The 22,706-nt window shown below is 45.8% G+C and overlaps 1 long non-coding RNA gene across 1 annotated transcript; it reads left to right on the top strand.

Moving 5' to 3' along the window:
• The first annotated feature begins 1,958 nt into the window (after positions 1-1,958).
• LOC116540932 lies at positions 1,959-22,382 on the top strand. The gene is made up of 4 exons (XR_004264648.1): positions 1,959-2,321; positions 11,650-11,659; positions 15,765-15,773; positions 22,373-22,382. It is a non-coding gene; the product is annotated as an uncharacterized LOC116540932 (long non-coding RNA).
• Positions 22,383-22,706: the final 324 nt, after the last annotated feature.

The raw sequence follows: 22,706 nt of genomic DNA, 5'->3' as shown, positions 1-22,706 counted from the left end.
ACTGTTATGCATTGCATGCGTATATCAAAGTATCCCATAAATATATATACCTACTGTCTACCCACAAAAACTAAAAATTAAAAAAAAAAAAAAAAAAAAAAACCAGCCGGGGGTGATGGCTCATGCCTGTAATCCCAGCACTTTGGAACGCTGAGGCAGGTGGATCATGAGCTCAAGAGATTGAGATCATCCTGGCCAACATGATGAGACCTTGTCTCTACTAAAAGTACAAAATTAGCTGGACATGGTGGTGGGCACCTGTAGCCCCAGCTACTCAGGAGGCCGTGGCAGGAGAATCACTTGAACCTGGGAGGCAGAGGTTGTGGTGAGCCTAGATCATGCCACTGCACTCCAGCCTGGGTGACAGAGCAAGACTCCATCTCAAAAATAAATGAATAATAAAAAAATAAAATAAAAAATAAAGCGAATTCTGGAAAAGACCTAGATTGCTATGAATGGAGCATTAAGGGCAATTCTGGTGCGGACTAAAAATAAAATCCTGTCTCCCACCAACCAAACAGACCCCCTTTTAGCCAATGATACCCCAGAGAGTAACCTGAAAAACTGAGTTCCCAGCCATCATGGTAAGGGAACTGTAACACGCTTCATTATACCAACTCCTTGTTGAAGTTTAGGCACAGCTGACCAGGATTCATGTTAAAATGGACATCATAGACTGGCAAAACAGACTTTTTGTGGCCATAAGATACTAAATTATAGGCCAGGTGTGGTGGCTCACAGTTGTAACCCAGTACTTTTGGGAGACCCTGAGGTCAGGAGCTCGAGATGAGATTGGCCAGCATGGTGAAAACACGTCTCTCCAAAAATAAAAAAAAATTTGCTGGGCACAATGCCGGGTGCCTGTGATCCCAGGTACTGGGGAGGCTGAGGTGGGAGAATCGTTTGAACCAGGGAGGTGGAGGTTGGAGTGAGTCGAGATCACCCATTGGACTTCATCCTGGGCGACAGGGCGAAATTCTGTCTCAAAAACAAAAAACAACAAACCAAAAAATTTATTCCAGTGTGGTGGAACGTACCTGTAGTACCAGCTACTCAGAACGCTGACATGGGAGAATTGCTTGAGCCCTGGGGAAGGTTGCAGTGAGCCGAGATAAATCATGCCACTGCCCTCCAGCCTGAGTGCCAGAGCAAGACCGTGTCTCAAGAAAAAAACAAAAAGGGTTGAGTGTGGTGGCTCACGTCTGTAATCCCAGGACTTTGGGAGGCCAAGGTGGGTGGATCACCAGAGGTCAGGAGTTCCAGACCAGCCTAACCAACATGGAGAAACCCCATGTTTACTAAAAATACAAAATTAACTGGGCATTGTGGTGCATGCCTGTAATCCCTGCTACTCAGGAGGCTGAGGCAGGAGAATTGCCTGAACCAGGGAGGCGGAGGTTGCAGTGAGCTAAGATCGCACCATTGCACTCCAGCCTGGGCAGCAAGAGTGAAACTCTCTCAAACAACAATGACAACAAAACAGCTGGGTACGGTGGCTCATGCCTGTAATCCCAGCACTTTGGGAGGCTGAAGTGGGCGGATCACCTGCGGTTGGGAGTTCGAGACCAGCCTGGCCAGCATGGTGAAACCTCGTCTCTACTAAAACAAAAAAGTACAAGAGTTATCTAGATGTGGTGGGGGGCACCTGTAATCCCAGCTACTCAGGAAGACAGGAGAATCATGTGAACCCAGGAGGCAGAGGTTGTAGTGAGCTGAGATGGCACCATTGTACTCCAGCCTGGGCAACAAAGCAAGACTCTGTCTCAAAAAAAAAATGCTGGGCGTGGTGACTAATGCCTATAATCCCAGTACTTTGGGAGGCCGAGGCAGGTGGATCACAATGTCAAGAGATTGAGACCATTTTGGCCAACATGGTGAAACCTTGTCTCTACTAAAAATACAAAAACTAGCCGGGCATGGTGGTGCATGCCTGTAGTCCCAGCTACTCAGGAGGCTGAGGCAGGAGAATCGCTTGAACCCAGGAGGTGAAGGTTGCAGTGAGCTGTGTTCGCCCCATTGCACTCTAACTGACAGAGCAAGGCTTGTCTCAAAAGAAAAAAAAGATAGCCCACTTCTTTGGACCAAACAAATGTATATACACCTTCTATGTATTGAATTATGTCTTTGCCTGTAATTCCTGCCTCCCTGAAACATATAAAACCAAACCGTAATCCACCTGCCTAGAGCATGCTTGCTTAGGACTCCTTGAGACTCTGTCCAGGCTGTGGCCACTTACATTGGCTCAGAATAAACCTTTGTAAGATATTTTACAGAATTTGGTTTTTCTGTTAACACTGGTGAGGAGGACTCAGAAGAAATATGTCAGGTTTGTCAAAGATCAGATGGTTGTAGATGTGTGGCATTGCCTCTGTTCTATTGGTCTATATCTCTGGTTTGGTACCAGTACCATGCTGTTTTGATTACTGTAGCCTTGTAAAATAGTTTGAAGTCAGGTAGCGTGATGCTTCCGGCTTTTTTCTTTTTTTTGTTTGTTTGTTTTTATTTTATTTTTCCATAAGTTTTTGGGGTACAGGTGGTATTTGGTTACATGAGTAAGTTCTTTAGTGGTGATTTGTGAGATTTTGGTGCACCCATCACCCAAGCAGTATACACCATATTTGCAGTATTTTGTCCCTTGCCACCCTCCCAGTCTTTTCCCCAAGTCCCCAAAGTCCATTGTTTCATTCTTATGTTTTTGTTTTCTCAAAGCTTAGCTCCCACGTGTCAGTGAGAACATATAATACTTGATTTTCCATACCTGAGTTACTTCACTTAGAATAATAGTCTCCTATCTCATCCAGATCACTGCAAATGCCATAAATTCATTCCTTTTTATGGCTATATAGTATCCCATTTTGATATATGACAGTTTCTTTATCCATTAGTTGATTGATAGGCATTTGGGTTGGATGGTTCCATGATTTGGCAATTGTGAATTGTGCTGCTATACAATGTGTGTGCAAGTATCTTTTTCATATAATGTCTTCTTTTCCTCTGAGTAGATACGCAGTAGTGGGATTGCTGGATCAAACGGTAGTTTTAGTTTCTTTAAGGAATCTCTACATGGTTTTCCATAGTGGCTGTACTAGTTTACGTTCCCACCAGCAGTGTAGAAGTGTTCCATGTTCACACATCTACGCCATCATCTACTGTTGCTTGATTTTTTGATTATGGCCACAGGAGTAAGATGTGATCACATTTTGATTTGCATTTTTTTGATTATTAGTGATGTTGAGCGTTTTTTCATGTTTGTTGGCCATTAGTGTACCTTCTTCTGAGAATTGTTTATTCATGTTCTTGGCCCAGTTTCTGATGGGATTGTTTCTTTCTTACTGATTTGTTTGAGTTTGTTGTCCATTCTGGATATTAAATCTTTGTCAGATGTATAGATTGTGAAGATTTTCTCTCATTCTGTGGGTTGTCCGTTTAACTCTGCTGGCTCTTCCTTTTGCTGTGCAAAAGCTCTTTAGTTTAATTAGGTCCCAGTCATTTATCTTTCTATTTATATTTGCTTTTGGGTTCTTGGTTGGAATTCTTGCCTAAGCCAATGTCTACATTGAGTTATCTTAAAATTGTTACTAGTATACAATCAATAAAAATAATAAATATGAGGCCGGGCGCGGTGGCTCACGCCTGTAATCCCAGCACTTTGGGAGGCCGAGGCGGGTGGATCACGAGGTCAAGAGATCAAGACCATCCTGGTCGACAGGGTGAAACCCCGTCTCTACTAAAACTATAAAAAATTAGCTGGGCATGGTGGCACGTGCCTGTAATCCCAGCTACTCAGGAGGCTGAGGCAGGAGAATTGCCTGAACCCAGGAGACGGAGGTTGCGGTGAGCCGAGATCGCGCCATTGCATTACAGCCTGGGTAACAAGAGCGAAACTCCGTCTCAAAAAAAAAAAAAAATAATAATAATAAATATGTTATAAAATGTCAATAAATTATTATTTAACAAAAAGTGTAATGTTAGTTAAAGTATGTCCTTTAATTAGATGGCTACCTTTGCTCCCAGTGTATCCATTAATGTATATTAAATATTGACAGAATAGAGTTTCAGCAACAATTTTTTGTTGCCTTATAAATGGGATCATGCAGTATTTATTCTTCTGTGACTGGCTTATTTTACTAAGAATAATGTTCTCAAGGCTCATCCATGTCATTGCAAGTGGCAGAATTTCCTCCTTTTTAAAGGCTGATTAATCCTATAATTGTGTGTAGGTACGACATCATACCTATTAATCCACCTGTCAGTGAGCATTAGGTTGTGTCACTAAATTGGCTACTGTGAACAGTGCTGCAGTGACAGGGGAGTGCAGATGTCTTTTTAAATACTTATTTAAATTTTTGTGGATATACACCCAGCAGTGGTACCATAAGATCATACAGTTTTCTATTTTTAATTTTTTGAGGAATTTCCTACTGTTTTTCTTAGAGTATGCATTATTTTATATTCCCAACAATGGTGGTGTGCAAAGTTTCCCTTTTCTTCACACTTTTTATCTTTTGTTTTTTGACAACAGTCTTACTAAGTGATGCAAGGTGAGATCTCATTATGGTTTTGTTTGCATTTTCTTGGTTATGAGTGATGTTGAACATTTTTTCATACACCTGTTCGCCATTTTTATGAAATCCATGTTTGGATTAGGTTGCTTGTTTTTTTCTTTCTTTATTTTGAGATGTAGGAGTTCCTCATCAGATCTACGGAGGCTTGTGAATATTTTCTCCCACTTTGTAGGTCTCTTTTTATTCTGTTGATTGTTTCCTTTGTATGCAGAAATGTTTCAGTTTGAAGTAATTTCATTTGTCCATTTTTACTTCTGTTACCTGTGCTTGTTTCCATCATGGCTGGAAATCTCTCAGCTGATTCTCCCTTTCCATGTCATCCCCAGTTATGCAGCTGAGTTCACCAGCACTGGTTTCTGGCCACACCCGATAGTCTATTAAGGTGATAAAAGTTGAGGTCCTTGGGTCCCATGGTAACAACTTGACCCTTTTTCTAACGGCAGTTAGATGCACTTCATTAGAGGGTGGAATGAGACAGCCAGGTGCCAGGGGTTCCCAGAGAATCTCCAACTGGCCTGCCCACTGAGCTGGAGCTTCCGAAGTCACCACATTTACAGCAGGGAGGACTGCGGCTTTGTTCTTTTTGCTTAGGATTGTCTTGGCTGTTTGGGCTCTCTTTTGGTTCCATATGAGTTTATGGTGGTTTTTTCCAGTTCTGTGAAGAGGGTCATAGGTAGCTTGATGGTGATAGCATTGAATCTATACATTACTTGGGGCAGTATGGCCATTTTCATGATGTTGATTCTTCCCAACCATGAGCATGGAATGTTTTTCCATCTGTTTGTGTCCTCTTATTTCCTTGAGCAGTGGTTTGTAGTTCTCCTTGAAGAGGTCCTTTACATCCTTTGTTAGTTGTATTCCTAGGTATTTTATTGTCTTTGTAGCAATTGTGAATGGCACTTCGTTTCTACCCTGTACCTGGACTCATTCATTTATTCAAGAAGTTTTGGTTTCTTCTAATGGGAAGTGGTACTTCAAGACCACTTTGGCTTTGTTACTGGGTTGGTCATTGTTTCTAGGCTCTTTCAGTCAACAGAGCTAGGAATATATATTTAAGGATATATACATATTAATATATATGAATATACATGTATATATACTGGGAATACATATCCTGGATATATATATAGTGTACAAAAAAGTACATATACATATATACTGTATATTATATGTATAAATACATATATATGTATTTAATACATTCTGGGAATATATACTGTATTATATATGTATATGTAAGTATATATCCATGTATACATTTATGTATAATTATATAAATAAATATATACTGTATATATGTATTCCCAGAATGTATATGTATATTTATAAATATACATTAATATACAGTATATATTAGTACATTAATATATTAATATATAATGTATATTATGTTGTACATGTATAATGTATCAATATGTCCAATAATATATATTAATACGTTAATATACAGTATTGCTCTATACAGTATATATGTATTCCCAGAATGTAAATGTATAAATACATATAATATACAGTATATATGTATATTGAGATGGAGTCTGCTCTTGTTGCCCAGGCTGGAGTACAATGGTGCAATCTTGGCTCACTGCAACCTCTGCCTCCCGGGTTCAAGCAATTCTTCTGTGTCAGCCTCCCAAGTAGCTGGGATTACAGGCATGGGCCACCACACCTGGCTAATTTTTTGCATTCAATAGGGATGGAGTTTCCCCATGTTGGTCAGGCTGGTCTCAAACTCCTGATCTCAGGTGATCTAGCCGCCTCAGCCTCCCAAAGTGCTGGGATTACAGGTGTGAGCCACCGCACCCAGCATTATTTTTATTTTTTTGAGGCAGAGCCTCACTCTGTGGCCCAGGCTGGAGTGCAGTGGAACGATCTTGGCTCATGGCAACCTCTACCTAATGGGTTCAAGCAATTCTCCCATCTCAGCCTCCCAAATAATTGGTGCTACAGGCATGCGCCACCTGGCTGATTTTTGTATTTTTAGTAGAGACGGAGTTTCACCATGTTGGCCAGGCTGGTCTCAAACCACTCCTGGCTTCAAGCAATCCACCTGCCTCTGTCTCCCAAAGTGTTGGAATTACAGCTATGAGCCACCTGGCCAATTGCATGCCTTCTTAAGGCTGAATAAAAGTCCATTGTATGTGATTCCTGCATTTTGATTATCCATTCATCTGTTGACACACATTTGGCTTGTTTCCAACTTTTAGCTATTACAGATAATGCTGCTGTGGACATTGGCGTGCAAGTATCTGAGTCCCTGCTTTCAGATCTTCTGAGTCTGTATCTAGGAGGGGAATTACTGAATTGCTTAGTAATTCAGTGTTTATCTTTTTGAGGAACTGCTAAACTCTTTTCCACAGCAGCTGCACCATATTATATTCCTACCAGCAACGCACAATGTGGTTCCCATTTCTCCACATCCTTGCCAACCCTTGTTATTTTTCATTTCCTTTTTAAAATATGTTTGTTTTTAATATCAGCCATCCAAATGGGCATGAAGGGGCATGTCATTGTGGTTTTGATTTGCATTTCCCTAATGACTTTATTATTGAGTAGCTTTTCATGTATATTTCAACCAATATGTATATCCTCTTTAGAGAAATGTCTACTCAAGTCCGTTGCCTATTTTTTTAAAATAATTTAATTTTTTAGTGACCATGACCCGTGCGTGACACAGCCCTCAGGAGATCCTGAGAACATGTGCCCCCACCCTTGCCTATTATTACCATTTTTTTGAGATGGAATTTCACTCTTGTCACCCGGTCTGGAGTGCAGTGGCATGATCTCGGCTCACCGCAACCTCCGCCTCCTGAGTTCAAGCAATTCTCTTGCCTCAGCCTCCAGAGTAACTTGGATTACAGGTGCCCACCACCATGTGTGGCTAACTTTTTGTATTTTTAATACAGATGGGGTTTCACCATGTTGGCCAGGCTGGCCTCAGACTCCTGAGCTCAGGTGATTCACCTGCTGCGACCTCCCAAAGTGCTGGATTACAGGCGTGAGCCACGGCACTCGGTGAATCTGAATTGATGTTTTGTTGTGTTTTTCAGTCACAGAAATTCTTTTTTTTTTTTTTTTGAGACGGAGTTTCACTCATGTTACCCAGGCTGGAGTGCAATGGCGCCATCTTGGCTCACCGCAACCTCCGCCTCCTGGGTTCAGGCAATTCTCCTGCCTCAGCCTCCTGAGTAGCTGGGATTACAGGCACGTGCCGCCATGCCCAGCTAATTTTTTTTTGTATTTTTAGTAGAGACGGGGTTTCACCATGTTGACCAGGATGGTCTCGATCTCTTGACCTCGTGATCCACCCGCCTTGGCCTCCCAAAGTGGATAATCAGTTATTTAATTAGATTATTAGGACATTTAAAATACCAATTTGTGAGGATAAATTCCATTTGTCAGGGCAAACGCAGATCACAGGTAGCCCTGGAGCTGAGGAATAGCTTTGATTTTTGGTAAAATTTGTGAGTCCACAGCTTTCTGATCAATCTTGTGCTCCTCTGTAATCTCATATTTCTCTTTTTCTGCATCAAAGATCTCATCTTTCTGGTGTCTGGGCTTCCGCAGCTGCTGCTTCTTGAAGTAAGCATCAGTAAGATGTTTCGGGATTTTTACATTGCTGATACCAGTTTTGGTTGAGGTGGCAATGACAAATTTCTGGTGCGTTCTTCGCAAAGGAACTCGATTGAGGACCAGAGGTTCAGTCACAAGTAACAAGCCACTGGCCAGCTGCTTCAGGAAAACCACCCTCTTGCCCCTGTGGCTCCAGTGAGGATGATCAGAGTGGTCCTGGGAGTGATGCTGGCTCGCAGTTTTCTCACGTGCTGACTGAAGGGTTTTTTTTTGCTGTGGCTTGACAGCTCGAGGCACATCTTCACTAGGATAATACCTAGGCATTTTGCGAAGTTTAGCCACCCGGGTACCGCCATTTTTGTCACCACCACGTTTTGTAACAGTTGCAAGAACCTTCTCCTTTCTCTTTTCAATCTTGGATTTAGCCGCTGAGTATTTCCTCTTGTACACGGCCTTTCTGGAATACATGGCAGATCGGAAATACCTGCCAATTCCTCTGACAAGAACAGGACTGCGGCTGCAATGGGGCTTCCCCTTCTCGGGCTTTTTAGCCTTGAGGTTACCCTTTTTCACTCTGCCACCAGCATCAGCCTTCTTGGCTTCAGGTTTCTTCTCTTTAGTATCCGACTTCTCAACTTTTTCACCCGCCATCTTGCAAGATGGGAAAGAGAGTCACAGGAATTCTTAATGTGTTCTGGATATTAATCCTTATATATGTGAATTGCAAATGTCTACTTCCAATTCTCACTCTTCTGATCGTGTCCTTTGATTAGTTCTCCCTCCCCTTTTTTATTTTTGTGAGACAGGGTCTCCCTCTGTCACCCAGGCTGAAGTACAGTGGTACCGTCTTAGCTCACTGCAGCCTCGACTTCCTGGGCTCAAGCAATCCTCCCTCCCAGGTAGCTGGGACTACAGGTGTGCGCCACCACGCCCAGCTAAATTTTGTGTTTTTTTTTAAAACAGAGTTTTGCTCTTGTTGCCCAGACTGGAGTGCAATGGCTGATCTCGGCTCACAGCAACCTCCGCCTCCCAGGTTAAAGTGATTCTTCTGCCTCAGCCTCCCGAGTGGCTGGAATTACAGGCACAGGTCACCCTGCCTGGCTAATTTTTGTATTTTTAATAGAGACAGGGTTTCGCCATGTTGGTCAAGCTGGTCTTGAACTCCTGACCTCAGACGATCCACCTGCCTCAGCCTCCTAAAGTGCTGGGATTGTAAGTGTGTGCCACCGTGCCCAGCTGCTAAATTTTTATTTTTGGTGGAGATGGGTTCTCACAATGTTGCCTGGGCTGGTCTTGAACTCTTGCCCTCAAGTGATCCTCCCACCTCAGCCTCCTAAAGTGCTAGGATTACAGTCGTGAGCCACCATGCCCAGCCCCCCTTTTTAATTATAAGAAATTTATGGGGAGATAATTGAGATGATAGAAATATTCTCTTTCTCACCACATTTTTACTCACTGCTGTTAGCATCTAGTGATGGTTCTTGCTTCAACCAATAGCTACTATTTTTGAACACCAGCCACATTCCAGGTGCTGCACTGGGGGCTGCCAGTGCCTTATCCTTGCGTCACGGAGGAGGAAACCGAAGGTACAGAGTTAAACAATTGCCCAGGCACTCCAGGGAGCAAACAGTGGAGATGCAGGCAGACAGCTAGGCACAGTAGCTCACGCCTGTAATCCCAGCACTTTGGGAGGCTGAGGCGGGAGGATCACCTGAGGTCAGGAGTTTAAGACCAGCCTGGCCAACACGGTGAAACCCCATCTCTACCAAAAATTGGCCAGGCATGGTGGTGCATGCCTGTAGTCCCAGATACTCAGGAGGCTGAGGCAGGAGAATCCCTTAACCCAGGAGGTAGAGGTTGTAGTGAGCCGACATCATGCCACTGCACTCCAGCCCGGCAACAGAGTGAGACTGTCTCAAAAAAAAAAAAAAAAAAAAAAAAAAAAGAGATGGAGGCAGACCTAGCTGTGTCTGCTCTAGAGCTAGAGATCATGTCGTGCTGGGGCTTGGGAAGCAATTATTTGCTGGAAACTTGAAATGCCCAAGTATCAACTTTATTATTGAGCAAGCCTCTTTCTTTCTTTTCTTTTCTTTCTTTTTTTTTTTTGAGATGGAGTTTCGCTCTTGCTGCCTAGGCTGGAGTGCAACTTCTGCCTCTCGGGTTCAAGTGATTCTCTTGCCTCAGCCTCCCGATTAGCTGGGATTACAGACATGTGCCACCATGCCTGGCCAATTTTGTGTTTTTAGTGGAGACAGGGTTTCTCCATGTTGGTCAGGCTGGTCTCGAACTCCTGACCTCAGGTGATCCACCCACCTTGGCCTCCCAAAGTGCTGGGATTACAGGTGTGACCCACCACGACCGGCTGAGCAAGCCCGTTTCTAAAGCTCCTTCCTTGTGGTTCCCAAACACCTCTGACCAAGGAGGAGGATGGAGCAAGTTCACTCCAGGGCTGGGGGCTGTGGCATGCTGGGTGTGACTTGCAGTCTCGAGTCAATTTCCCCACCACTCCCCCTAGAGTACCAGCTACTCCGAATGAACCCCTGTTTGAAGCCTCGTGGGTCATTAATTACATGTCTGCAGTGTCCTGCAGGCCCGGCTGGGTCAGAGGCTGGGTTCATAGAACCAGAAGCCCCATGTGGTCCTTGCACAGGGCAAGGGCTGAGGGTCCCGGGAACCTGGCAGGTTCTGGGTTAAACACTACTATTCTTCCCACTTGTGGGACTTTATTTGGGAGGACCAGAACATGGACAGGGTGAGGTCCCCAGGCAGGGAGCCAGAGCTTTGAGTCATAGGGACACCAAGGAATCAGGGCCAGGGCAGGGTATGCTGAGCCAGGGAAGCCAGAGGACAGCCAGGGTCTGAATGCCGGGAGATGAGGAAGTCACTGGTGCAGGCGAGGTCGAAGGAGGGGACTGCAGTCAGAATTGGAGCCAGGAGCGAGCCCCAGTGAGCCAGGCTCACACAGGACCGGGGCAGCAGCGCCTGAGCGTGGGTTTGCAGATGTCTGATGCCAGAGGCTTGCTCGCCAGGTCTGACGGTGGCCGTGATAGGTAGGTGGGCCCAGGGCTGGGGAGGCATGAGGCCGGGAACAGGCCTTGCCTGCAGTTATCCTGCAGGATCGGGCTTTGTGGTGGACATTCACCTCTCCAGCTGCAGTCGGGTATTTCCAGCAGGCCCTGAGGACCACACCCACTCCTGCTCCCTGGGGGTTCAGCCTCTGCATCTTGTCAGCTGGGGTCACCTGGCCCAGCTTCTCATTTGCTGTGATGGCTCACTCAGTCAGGCCCCAGTCCTCTCTTTGTTTCTTCTTTAAATACTTTATCTTATATATTTATTTTTATTTTTTCAAGATGGAGTCTCGCTTTGTTGCCCAGGCTGGAGTGCAGTGGTGTGATCTCAGCTCACTGCAGCCTCCGTGTCCTGGGTTCAAGAGAGTCTCCTTTCCCAACCTTTTGAGTGGCTGAGATTATAGGAGCTCTCTACCACACCCAGCTAAATTTTATGTTTTTAGTAGAGACAGGGTTTCATCATATTGGCCGGGCTGGTCTTGAACTCCTGACTTCAGGTGATCCGCCTGCCTCAGCCTCCCAAAGTGCTGAGATTACAGGCATGAGCCACTTAGTTATTTTTTTTAAAGAGGCAGCTTTTGCTCTGTTGCCCAAATGGAGTGCAGTGCTGCAATCATAGCTCACTGGTGGTGCATGCCTGTAGTCCCAGCTACTTGAGAGGCTCAGGTGGGAGGATCACTTGAGCCCAGGAGTTTGAGGCTGCAGTGAGCTGTGATGGCACCCCTGCACTCCAGCCTGGCTGACAGAGAGAGACCCTATTTCTGAAAAAAAAAAAAAAAAAAAAAAGGAAGGAAGGAAAAGAAAAGTCAACAGGAAAAAATTATGCAATAACCAAAAAATATTCTTCAAAGTTGAATTCAATAGAATTGGCTGGGCATCATGGCTTACACTTGTAATCCCAGCATGTTGAGAGGCCAAGGTGGGTGGATCACCTGAAGTCAGGAGTTCAAGACCAGCCTGGTCAACATGGTGAAACCCCATCTCTACTAAAAATGAAAAAATTAGTTGGGTGTGGTGACCTGAACCTGTAATCCCAGCTACGTGGGAGGCTGAGGCAGGAGAATCACTTGAACCCAGGAGGTGGAGGTTGCAGTGAGCAGAGATCACACCACTGCACTCCAGCCTGGGCAACAGAGCAAGACTCCGTATTAAAAAAAAAAAATTCAATCATTAGAAAATCTGGAGACAACAGATGCTGGAGAGGATGTGGAGAAACAGGAACACTTTTACACTGTTGGTGGGAGTGTAAATTAGTTCAACCATTGTGGAAGACAGTGTGGCGATTCCTCAAGGACCTAGAAATAGAAATTCCATTTGACCCAGCAATCCCATTACTGGGTATATATCCAAAGGATTATAAATCGTTCTACTCTAAGGACACATGTACACGAATGTTCATTGCAGCACTGTTTACAATAGCAAAGACCTGGAACCAAGCCACATGCCCATCGATGATAGACTGGACAGGGAAAATGTGGCACATATACACCATGGAATACTATGCAGCCATCAAAAACGATGAGTTCGTGTCCTTTGTAGGGACATGGATGAACCTGGAAACCATCATTCTCAGCAAACTGACACAAGAACAGAAAATCAAACACCGCATGTTCTCACTCATAGGTGGGTGTTGAACAATGAGAACACACGGACACAGGGAAGGGAGCATCACACACTGGGGTCTGTTGGGGGGAACTAGGGGAGGGACAGTGTGCGGTGGGGAGTTGGGGAGAGATAGCATGGGGAGAAATGCCAGATACAGGTGATGGGGAGGAAGGCAGCAAATCACTCTGCCATGTGTGTACCTATGCAACAATCTTGCATGTTCTTTACATGTACCCCAAAACGTAAAATACAATAAATAATAAAATAATTCAATAGACATGTAGTAAAATATATCATTGCCTCACACTTGCTCATTCCCTCCCCTCTATAATGATTCCACAAACCACCCTAACTCTGCCTTCTATTGTGAGGGTCAGCTACATCACTTGTTTTGACCTTTGAAATGCATGGTTTATAGTAAATCTAGCAGAAGCAGTTGCGTGGTTTGGCTTGGTATCTAGTGATTCTGCCTTCTGGTATGAGGACAGTAGGTTCTAGATAGGTTTGTTCTTTCTGCCTGAGTCCCAGAGTGAGAGAAAAAATGCCCTGGGCCCATGTCCAGCCCATCCTCAGCCCTCATGTAATATGAGGAACAAATAAGCCCCTGGGATATTGGGTTGTTTGTTACTGCAGCAAAAGCTGACTAATCTAAGAAGCAGCTTAATGAAAACAAAACAAAAAATACCCCACCTCCTCAAATCGGAGCTCTCTTGTGAACATTCATCCATCCATTCTTTCATTCATTTATTTTGGGGGGCGGGGTCTCACTCTACTCCCCAGGCTGGAGTGCAGTGGTGCAATCTCCACTCACTGCAGCCTCCACTCCCAGGCTCAAGTGATCCTCCCACCTCAGCCTCCTGAGTACCTGGGACCACAGACTTGCACCACCACGCCCAGCTAAATTTTTGTATTTTTTGTAGAGAGAGTTTTGCCCTGATGCCCAGGCTCGTCTCGAACTCCTGAGCTCAAAGCAATCCACCTGCCTCGGCCTCCCAAAGTGCTGGGATTACAGGCATGAGCCACAGTGCCCAGCCCATGCATTCTTGTGAACAGTTAAACAATACAGATGTATATAGAGTAAAACATGAAGTTCTGGCTGGGTGTGGCGGCTCATACGTGTTATCCCGGCACTTTGGGAGGCTGAGACGAGAGGATCGCTTGAGCCCAGGAGTTGGAGACCAACCTGAGTAACATAGTGAGACACCATCTTTACAAAAAATCATTTTTAGAAAGGTAGGGCCTAGTGATGCATGCCGGTAGTGTCAGCTACATGGGAGGCCGAGCTGGGAGGTTCACTTGAACCCTGGAGGTTGAGGCTGCGGTGGGCTGTGATTGCACCACATGCACTCCAGCTTGGGTGACAGAGTGAGGCTGTCTCAAAAAAAACAAAAACCACATAAAATTCCTCTTCATTTTCTCCCTCCTGACCCTGAAGGAGTCATCACTGATAACATTTTGGTGTATATACTTTCAGAGAGCAAAGTTTTGAAATGGCTGTTCACTAATCTTAGTGAGATAAAATTCATGCTTATGGAAGCATGAATTAACGGAAGAAAATATGTCGACACATAAAAATGGTAAATTCAAATTTCGTTGTTTATCAATCAAGTTTTATTGAAACACAGTCTTTTTTGTTTGTTTGTTTTGAGACAAGGTCTCGCTCTGTTGCTGAGGCTGGAGCGCAGTGATGCCAGTACAGCTCACTGCAGCCTTGAACTCCTGGGATCCAGCAGTCCTCTCACCTCAGCCTCCCAAGTAGCTGGAATTACAGATGTGCACAAATTTGTAGTGATGGGGTCTTGCTGTGTTGGCAAGGTTAGTCTCAAACTCCTGGGATCAAGCAATCCTCCTGCCTTGGCCTGCCAAAGTGCTGGGATTGCAGGCAGGTTCACCACACCCAGCCCATGCTAATCGGTCTAAATATTGTTTATAACTGCTTTCATGCTAAAACAGCAAAGTGGAATGTTTTAGCAGAGACTTTATAGCCTGCAAAGCCTAAATAATTTACAATATGGCTCTTCACAGAAAACATCCTTCATTAGCCAAATTAGCATTTGGCATATTGCCACCTTTATTTTCTCTCTCTCTTTGGGTCTTTTTTTTTCCTAAACCATTTTAAGTATATTATAGATATGACACTTGTCCTTATATACTTCAGCAATGATATGGTTGGGCTGTGTCCCCACCCAAATCTCATCTTGCATTGCAATAATCCCCACATGTCAAGGGCAGGGCCAGGTGGAGATAATTGAATCACAAATTGAGATAACTGAATCACTGCTGGAGGTAACTGAGTCACAGGTGGAGGTAGCTGAATCATGGGGGTGGGTTTTTCCAGAGCCATTCTCCTGCCATTGAATAAGTCTCGTGAGATCTGATGGTTTTATAAAGAGGAGTCCCCTGCACATGCTCTCTTGCCTACCACTGTGTAAGACGTGCCTATGCTCCCCCTTTGCCTTCCGTCATGATTGTGAGGCCTCCCCAGCCATGTGGAACTGTGAGTCCATTAAATCTCTTTCCTTTGTAAATTACTCAGTCTCGGGTATGCCTTTATTAGCAATGTGAGAACAGACGTAACTCTTAAGAGCAGGTGTGTTCTTCTACATAAACCACATCACAGTTACCATACCCAGACCATTGAACATTAATGTAATTATATTAACTACTATTCAGATTTCTCCAAAATTGTCCTGAAAATGTCCTTCAGAGCCTTTATCCCTAATGTACTGTGTAAAGATCACATAATGCATACAGTTGTCATGTTGAGTCAGATGCCTTTAATCTAGACTACACTTCTTTACTTTTTTTGAGACAGAGTCTCACTCTGTTGCCCAGGCTGGAGTGCAGTGGTGCAGTCATAGCTCACTGCAACCTCTGCCTCCCAGGCTCAAGTGATTCTTGCTCCTTAGCCTCCCAAGTAGCTGGGACTACAGGTGTGTACCAAGACGCCCAGCTAATTGTTGTATTTTTTGTAGCGACAGGGTCTCACTGTCAAGTCAGTTGCCTTTAATCTAGAGCACTTGTCCAGTCTTTTTTTTTTTTTTCTATTTTTTTTTTATTTTTAGTAGAGACAGGGTTTCACCGTGTTGACCAGGATGGTCTCGATCTCTTGACCTCGTGATTCACCCGCCTCGGCCTCCCAAAGTGCTGGGATTACAGGCTTGAGCCACCGCGCCCGGCCTTTAGTCTTTTTAAAAAATAATTTTCATCCAGGAGTAGTGGCTCTTGACTGTAATTCCAGCACTTTGGGCAGCTGAGGCAAGAGAACCACTTGAGGCTGGGAGTTCAAGACCAGCCTGGCCAAGATGGTGAAACTCCCGTCTCTACTAAAAATGTAAAAATTAGGCTGGGCACGGTGGCACACGCCTGTAATCCCAGCACTTTGGGAGGCCAAGGCGGGCGGATCACAAGGTCAAGAGATCGAGACCATCCTGGCCAACATGGTGAAACCCCATCTCTACTAAAATACAAAAATTAGCTGGGTGTGGTGGTGCGCACCTGTAGTCCCAGCAACTCAGGAGGCTGAGGCAGAAGAATTGTTTGAACTTGGGAGGCGGAGATTGCAGTGAGCTGAGATCGCACCACTGCACTCCAGCCTGGCGCCTGGCTACAGAGGAAAAAAAAAAAATTAGCTGGGCGCAGTGGTGGTGCCTGTAATCCCAGCTACTCGGGAGGCTGAGACAGGAGAATTACTTGAGCCCAGGAGGTGGAGGCTGCAGTGAGCTGCGACTCCAGCCTGGGTAACAGAGCAAGACTCCGTCTCAAATAAATAAATACATATATACAAAATTAGCCAGGCATGGTGGCCTATGCCTGTAATCCCAGCTACTCAGGAGGCTGAGGCAGGAGAATTGCTTGAACCTGGGAGGCAGAAATTGCAGTGAGCTGAGATCGTGCCACTGCACTCTAGCCTGGGTGACAGAGCAAGACTCCGTATCAAAAAGAAAGAAAAAAGAAACTGACATTTTTTGAGTCCAGGCATCTGTTTTACAGACTGTCTCTCAATTTGGATGTGTCTATTTTTTACCCTGCCATTGCTAGATTCAAGTTTATCATTTTGGGCAGAAATTCTTTTTTTTTTTTTTTTTTTTTTTGGTTTGGGTTCCCCCTTTTTCCCCGGTGGGATGCAGTGGTGTGATCTTGCTTCACTGCAACCTCCGCCTCCCAGATTCAAGTGATTCTCCTGCCTCAGCCTCCTGAGTAGCTGGGATTACAGGCACGTACCACCACGCTCGCCTACTTTTGTGTTTTTAGTACAGAAAGTGGGTCACTGCATGCCAGCCGAGGTGGTAGAGTGAGAACCCTCCCAGGTTCAAATGATTGTCCTGCCTCAGCCTCCCGAAGTGCTGGGATTAGAGGCGTGAACCACCATGCCTAGCCTTGGGCAGAAATTCTGCATGGATGATGGCGTGATCCTCTCCTGGTTTCGCAGTGTCAAGTTCCTGTTGTCACTTTGTCCCATTATTGGTGCTAATAAGCTTGTCACTTATTTATGTGGTGTCTGCCAGACTTATCTGCTATCCAGGGAACTCCCCCCTCCCCTTTGTAATCCATAAGTGGTCTATGGGGAAATGCTTGGAGGTTTAGGAACAATCTGCTCTCCCACACCCTTTTGCCCTGTGGTTTTAGCCTCCACTGATGATTCTTACCTGAATCAGCTGATGGCCTGGAGGATGTAAATGGACATCAATATATTCTTAAATGGTCCCCAAATGGTTTCAAAGTGCAGCCGGGGCTGGCAGTCAGTGCAGTCACTGCCTCTTGATCTGTGTTTACAGATTCCCTGGAGACCCCGTTAAAATGTGAATGTGGATTCAGCAGGACTGGAGTGAGACGGACATTATGTGTTTCTAACAAGCGCCCAGGTGCTGCTGGCCCCTGTGGACTACACTTCATTTTATTTCACTTTTTTGAGATAGGGTCTTACTCTTGCCCAGGCGGAAGTGCAGTAGTGCAATCACAGCTCACTGCAACCTCTGCTTCCTGGGCTCAAATAATCCTTTCTCTTCAGGCTTCTGAGTAGCTGGGACTAAGGCGTTTGCCACCACACCCAGCTAATTTTTGTATTTTTTGTAGAGATGGGGTCTCATCATGTTGCCCAGGCTGGTCACAAACTCCTGGGTTCATGCGATCTGCCTGTTTTGGCCTCCCCAAGTGCTGGAATTACAGGTGTGAGCCACCGCACCTGGCCTAAAGTCAGTCTAGGTAATACCTACAATTGATTCTGGATTATACCTTTCTTCCCTTAGTTTTGCCTTGTGTATCAGTTAAGTTTTTCAGTTACAAACATCAGCACAGAGTCTATCTAGTTAGCACAGAAAAGGCACTTTTCAAAAAATATTTATTTATTCATTTATTTGAGATGGAGTCTCACTCTGTAGCCCAAGCTGGAGTGCAGTGGTGTGATCTCGGCTCACCACAACCTCTGCCTCCTGGGGTCAAGCAATTCTCGTGCCTCAGCCTCCCAAGTAGCTGGGATCACAGATGCCTGCCACCCGCCCGGCTAATTTTGTGTATTTTAGTAGAGACGGGGTTTCACCATGTTGCCCAGGGTGGTCTCAAACTCCTTAGCTCAGGCGATCTGCTCACCTTGGCCTCCCAAAGTGCTGGGATTACAGGCATGATCCACTGCGTCTGGCCTATTTATTTATTTGAGACAGGGTCTCACTCTGCTACCTAGGCTAGAATGCAGTGGTGCCATCATAGCCCATGGCAACCTCAGACTCCCGGACTGAAGCCATCCTGCTGCTTCAGCCTCCAGAGTAGCTGTGACTGTAAGCGCACACCACCACGCCCACCTATTCTTTTCTGTGTTTTGTAGAAAGAGGGTCTCACTATGTTGCCCAGGCTGGTCTCAAACTTCTGGCTTTAGAGCTTCTCCTACCTCAGCTTCCCAAAGTGCTCATTACAGGCATGAGCCACTGTGGCCAGCCGAAAAGGCATTTATTACCCAGCACTGGAAATTCTCAGAACCACTTGGATGCTGGACTCCTAGGAACAGTGCCCAAACCACATTGCAGAACTGGAATGAGGAGGGAACCAGTCTCCCCAGTGTAGGGCACTGAGCCCACGTGCACTGATGCCAGGGACACAAACCACTGCATCTACTGCTGTTACTGGCAGCAATGCCACAAGTGTATCTGGAAGTCAACCTCATCCTCACCAGCAGTCAGACTCCACACAGAGCCTGCTTTCTCCTGTTGTTTATTTATTTATTTTTTTATGGAGTGCAGTAGTACGATCTTGGCTCACTGCAACCTCTGCCTCTCGGGTTCAAGTGATTTTCCCGCTTCAGCCTCCTGAGTAGCTGGGATTACAGGCACGTGCCACCATCCCTGGCTATTTTTTAGTAGAGGCGGGGTTTCACCATGTTGGTCAGGCTGGTCTCAAACTCCTGACCTTGTGATCCACCCGCCTCGGCCTCCCAAAGTGCTGAGATTACAGGCATGAGCCATCTTGACCAGCACCCCCTACCTTTCTTTTTTTTGAATGGACTTTCGCTCTTGTTGCCCAGGCTGGAGTACAGTGGCGGGATCTCGGCTCACTGCAACCTCTGCCTTCAGGTTCAAGCGATTCTCCTGCCTCAGCCTCCTGAGTAGCTGGGATTACAGGCATGCACTACCATGCCCAGCTAATTTGTATTTTTAGTAGAGATGAGGTTTCTCCATGTTGGTCAGGCTGGTCTTGAACTTCCGACCTCAGGTGATCTACCCACCTTGGCCTCCCAAAGTGCTAGGATTATAGGCATGAGCCACTACACCCAGCGCCTCTTTTTTTTTTTTTTTGTTGTTTATTTTTTTTCGTTGTCACCCAGGCTGGAGTACACTGGAGCAAATTCAGTTCACTGCAACCTCTGCCTCCCAGGTTCAGCAATTCTCTGCCTCAGCCTTCCAAGTAGCTGGGATTACAGGCACCCGCCACCATGCCCAGCTAATTTTTGTATTTTTAGTAGAGACAGGGTTTCTGGCTGGGCGTGGTGGCTCATGCCTGTAATCCTAGCACTTTGGGAGGCCGAGGTGGGTGGATCACCTGAGGTCAGGAGTTCAAGACCAGCCTGGCCATCATGGAGAACGCCCATCTTTAAAAAAAAAAAAAGAGAGACAGGGTTTCACCATCTTGGCCAGGCTGGTTTTGAACTCCTGATCTTGTGATCCACCCGCATCAGCCTCCCAAAGTGTTGGGATTACAGGCGTGAGCCACTGTGCCAGCCCGCCTTTATTTATTTATTTTAGAGACAGGGTCTTACTGTGCTGCCCAGGCTGGGGTACAGTCACGTGATCATAGCTCACTGCAGCCTTGAACTTGTAGGCTTGAGCGATCCTCCCACCTATGCCTCCCAGGGCCACCATGCCTGGCTCATGTTTATTTCTAAAGTTTCACATGAGTATGTTGAATTAGTGGAGCCTAGGTCACATGACCCTTCCTTAGCTGCAAGGGAGGCTGAAGAATCATGCTTTCTGGCTTCTGTCTTGGGGGATAGTGTAGTGGCAAGACTTATAAGGCAGAAGATTCTCTAAAATAGTCAGCACACAAGGCCAGGCACAGTGGCTCACGCCTGTAGTCCCAGCAGTTTGGGAGGCTGAGGAAGGCAGATCACTTGAGGTCAGGAATTTGAGACCAGCCTGTCCAACATGGCGAAACCCCATCTGTACTAAAAATACAAAAATTAGCTGGGTGTGGTGGTGGGCGCCTATAATCCCAGCTACTTGGGAGGCTGAGGCAGAGAGAATTGCTTGAACCTGGGAGGCAGAGATTGCAGTGAGCCGAGATGGCACCACTGCACTCCAGCCTGGGTGACAGAGTGAGACTCCATCTAAAAAAAAAAAAAAGCTCATAAACATTACAAATATCCACAACATAGTTATAAACATAATGACAGGGCATGGTGGCTCACACCTGTAATCCCAGCACTTTGGTGGCCAAGGTGAGTGGATTTTTTGAGCCCAGGAGTTCAAGACCAGCTTGGATAACATAGCAAGAACCTTGTCTCTAAAAAAATAAAAATTAAAATTAGAAAGTGACCAGGCACCTTGGCTTATTCCTGTAATTCAGCACGTTGGAAGGCCAAGGTGGGCAGATCACGAGGTCAGGAGATCAAGACCATCCTGGCCAACATGGTGAAACCCCGTCTATACTAAAAACACAAAAAAATTACCCAGGCGTGGTGGCACACACCTGTAGTCCCAGCTACTCAGGAATCTGAGGCAGGAGAATCGCTTGAACCTGGGAGGCAGAGGTTGCAGTGAGCCGAGATCATGCTACTGTGCTCCAGCCTGGCCGACAGCAAGACTCCGTCTCAAAACAATAAAAAAAAAGAAAAAGAAAACCAAGCGCAGAAAATAGGTCACAGAGTTTTATAGAAGTGAAAATAAAATAAACCACTCCAAATCAAGTGACTTGAGACAATAAACATTTGTGATTTCCCTTGCTTTATGAGTCTAAATGTTTTGTGGCTGGCTCTAAATAGCCAGGGACCGTCTCACTCACATCTGGTAGATGGCAGGCTGATGGGTCTAAGGGGGCCTCAGCTGGGACACTTCATCTCTCTTCTAGGTGGTCTCTCATCTCCAAAAAGGGCTGACCCAGGCTTCTTCTCATGGCAGTTTTGCAGCTCCAAAGAATGGCAAGAGAACGCGCCCCAAGGTACAAGCCCTTTTCAAGTGTCTCCAGGCTTCACAATTGTTAGGATCCCATTGACCAAAGCAAGACAAGATGAGCAAGCCCAGAGCCCACAGGGGAGGGTATTACACAAAGGTGGAATACAGGAGCCGTGAGCATAGGAGGCCTTCACTGCAAGAGTCTACCTTAAGTATGTTTGTTTATTTGAGATGCAGTCTCCCTCTATTGACCAGGCTGCAGGCCAGTGCACAATCTCGGCTCACTGCAACTTGTGCCTCCCAGGTTCAAACCATTCTCCTGCCTCAGCTTCCTCAGTAGCTGGGATTAGAGGTGCCTGCCATCACACACCCAGCTAATTGTATTTTTGTTTTGTTTTGTTTTAATTTTTGAGACAGTCTCACTCTGTCGCCCAGGCTGGAGTGCAGTGGCGCAATCTCGGCTCACTACAGCCTCCACCTCCCAGGTTCAATCGATTCTCCTGCCTCAGCCTCCCCAGTGGCTGGGATTACAGGCACCCACCACCAAGCCTGACTAACTTTTGTATTTTTAGTAGAGACAGGGTTTCACCATGTTGGCCAGGCTGGTCTTGAACTCCTGACCTCAAGTGATCTGCCCGTTGCCTCCCAAAGTGCTGGGATTACAGGTGTGAGCCATCACACCCGGCCTCAAGTATGTTCATGGACCTTAAATCAATTTAATTTAGATTCTGAGCACTCAAGCATTTGGGCTGGTGAGAAACTCAATTCTGATTGTTTTTAGATGTTGTCGCCAAACTGTACCTGGCTACGGCTGTGTCGTGGGGGACACTGGTCAGAAGTATAACTTGGTGGGGGGTATGGTGAATAGAAGGATGAGTCAATGCTTTCCCTGAGAACATTGTCCAAAAGCAGCTCTAGGATTTACTTTGCTATGGGTTGGATTTCCTGGGAAGCCAAACCTGAGTTAGAGATTAGTGTGCAAGAGATTTGTTAGGAAATGCATATGAGATCACCTGTTGAGCCGGGAGTGCTTCAACAAGCCCTGGAAAGTCTGGTGGGGAGGAAGAAGAAATGAGAGGTTTCTCAGACAGAGTAAAGATTGACATGAGGCCGGGCACAGTGGCTCCACTTTGGGAGGCCGAGGTGGGTGGATCATGAGGTCTGGAGTTCAAGACCAGCCTGACCAACATGGTGAAACCCCATCTCTATTAAAAATACAAAAATTAGCAGGGCGTGGTGGCATACGCCTGTAATCCCAGCTACACAGGAGGCTGAGGCAGGAGAATTGCTTGAGCCGG

The sequence above is a fragment of the Sapajus apella genome, unplaced genomic scaffold (genome assembly GCF_009761245.1).
Source record: "Sapajus apella isolate SASKATOON/1434 unplaced genomic scaffold, GSC_monkey_1.0 scaffold146, whole genome shotgun sequence".
NCBI classification, from domain to species: Eukaryota; Metazoa; Chordata; class Mammalia; order Primates; family Cebidae; genus Sapajus; species Sapajus apella.
This window is presented reverse-complemented; position numbering and strand designations above follow the sequence as displayed.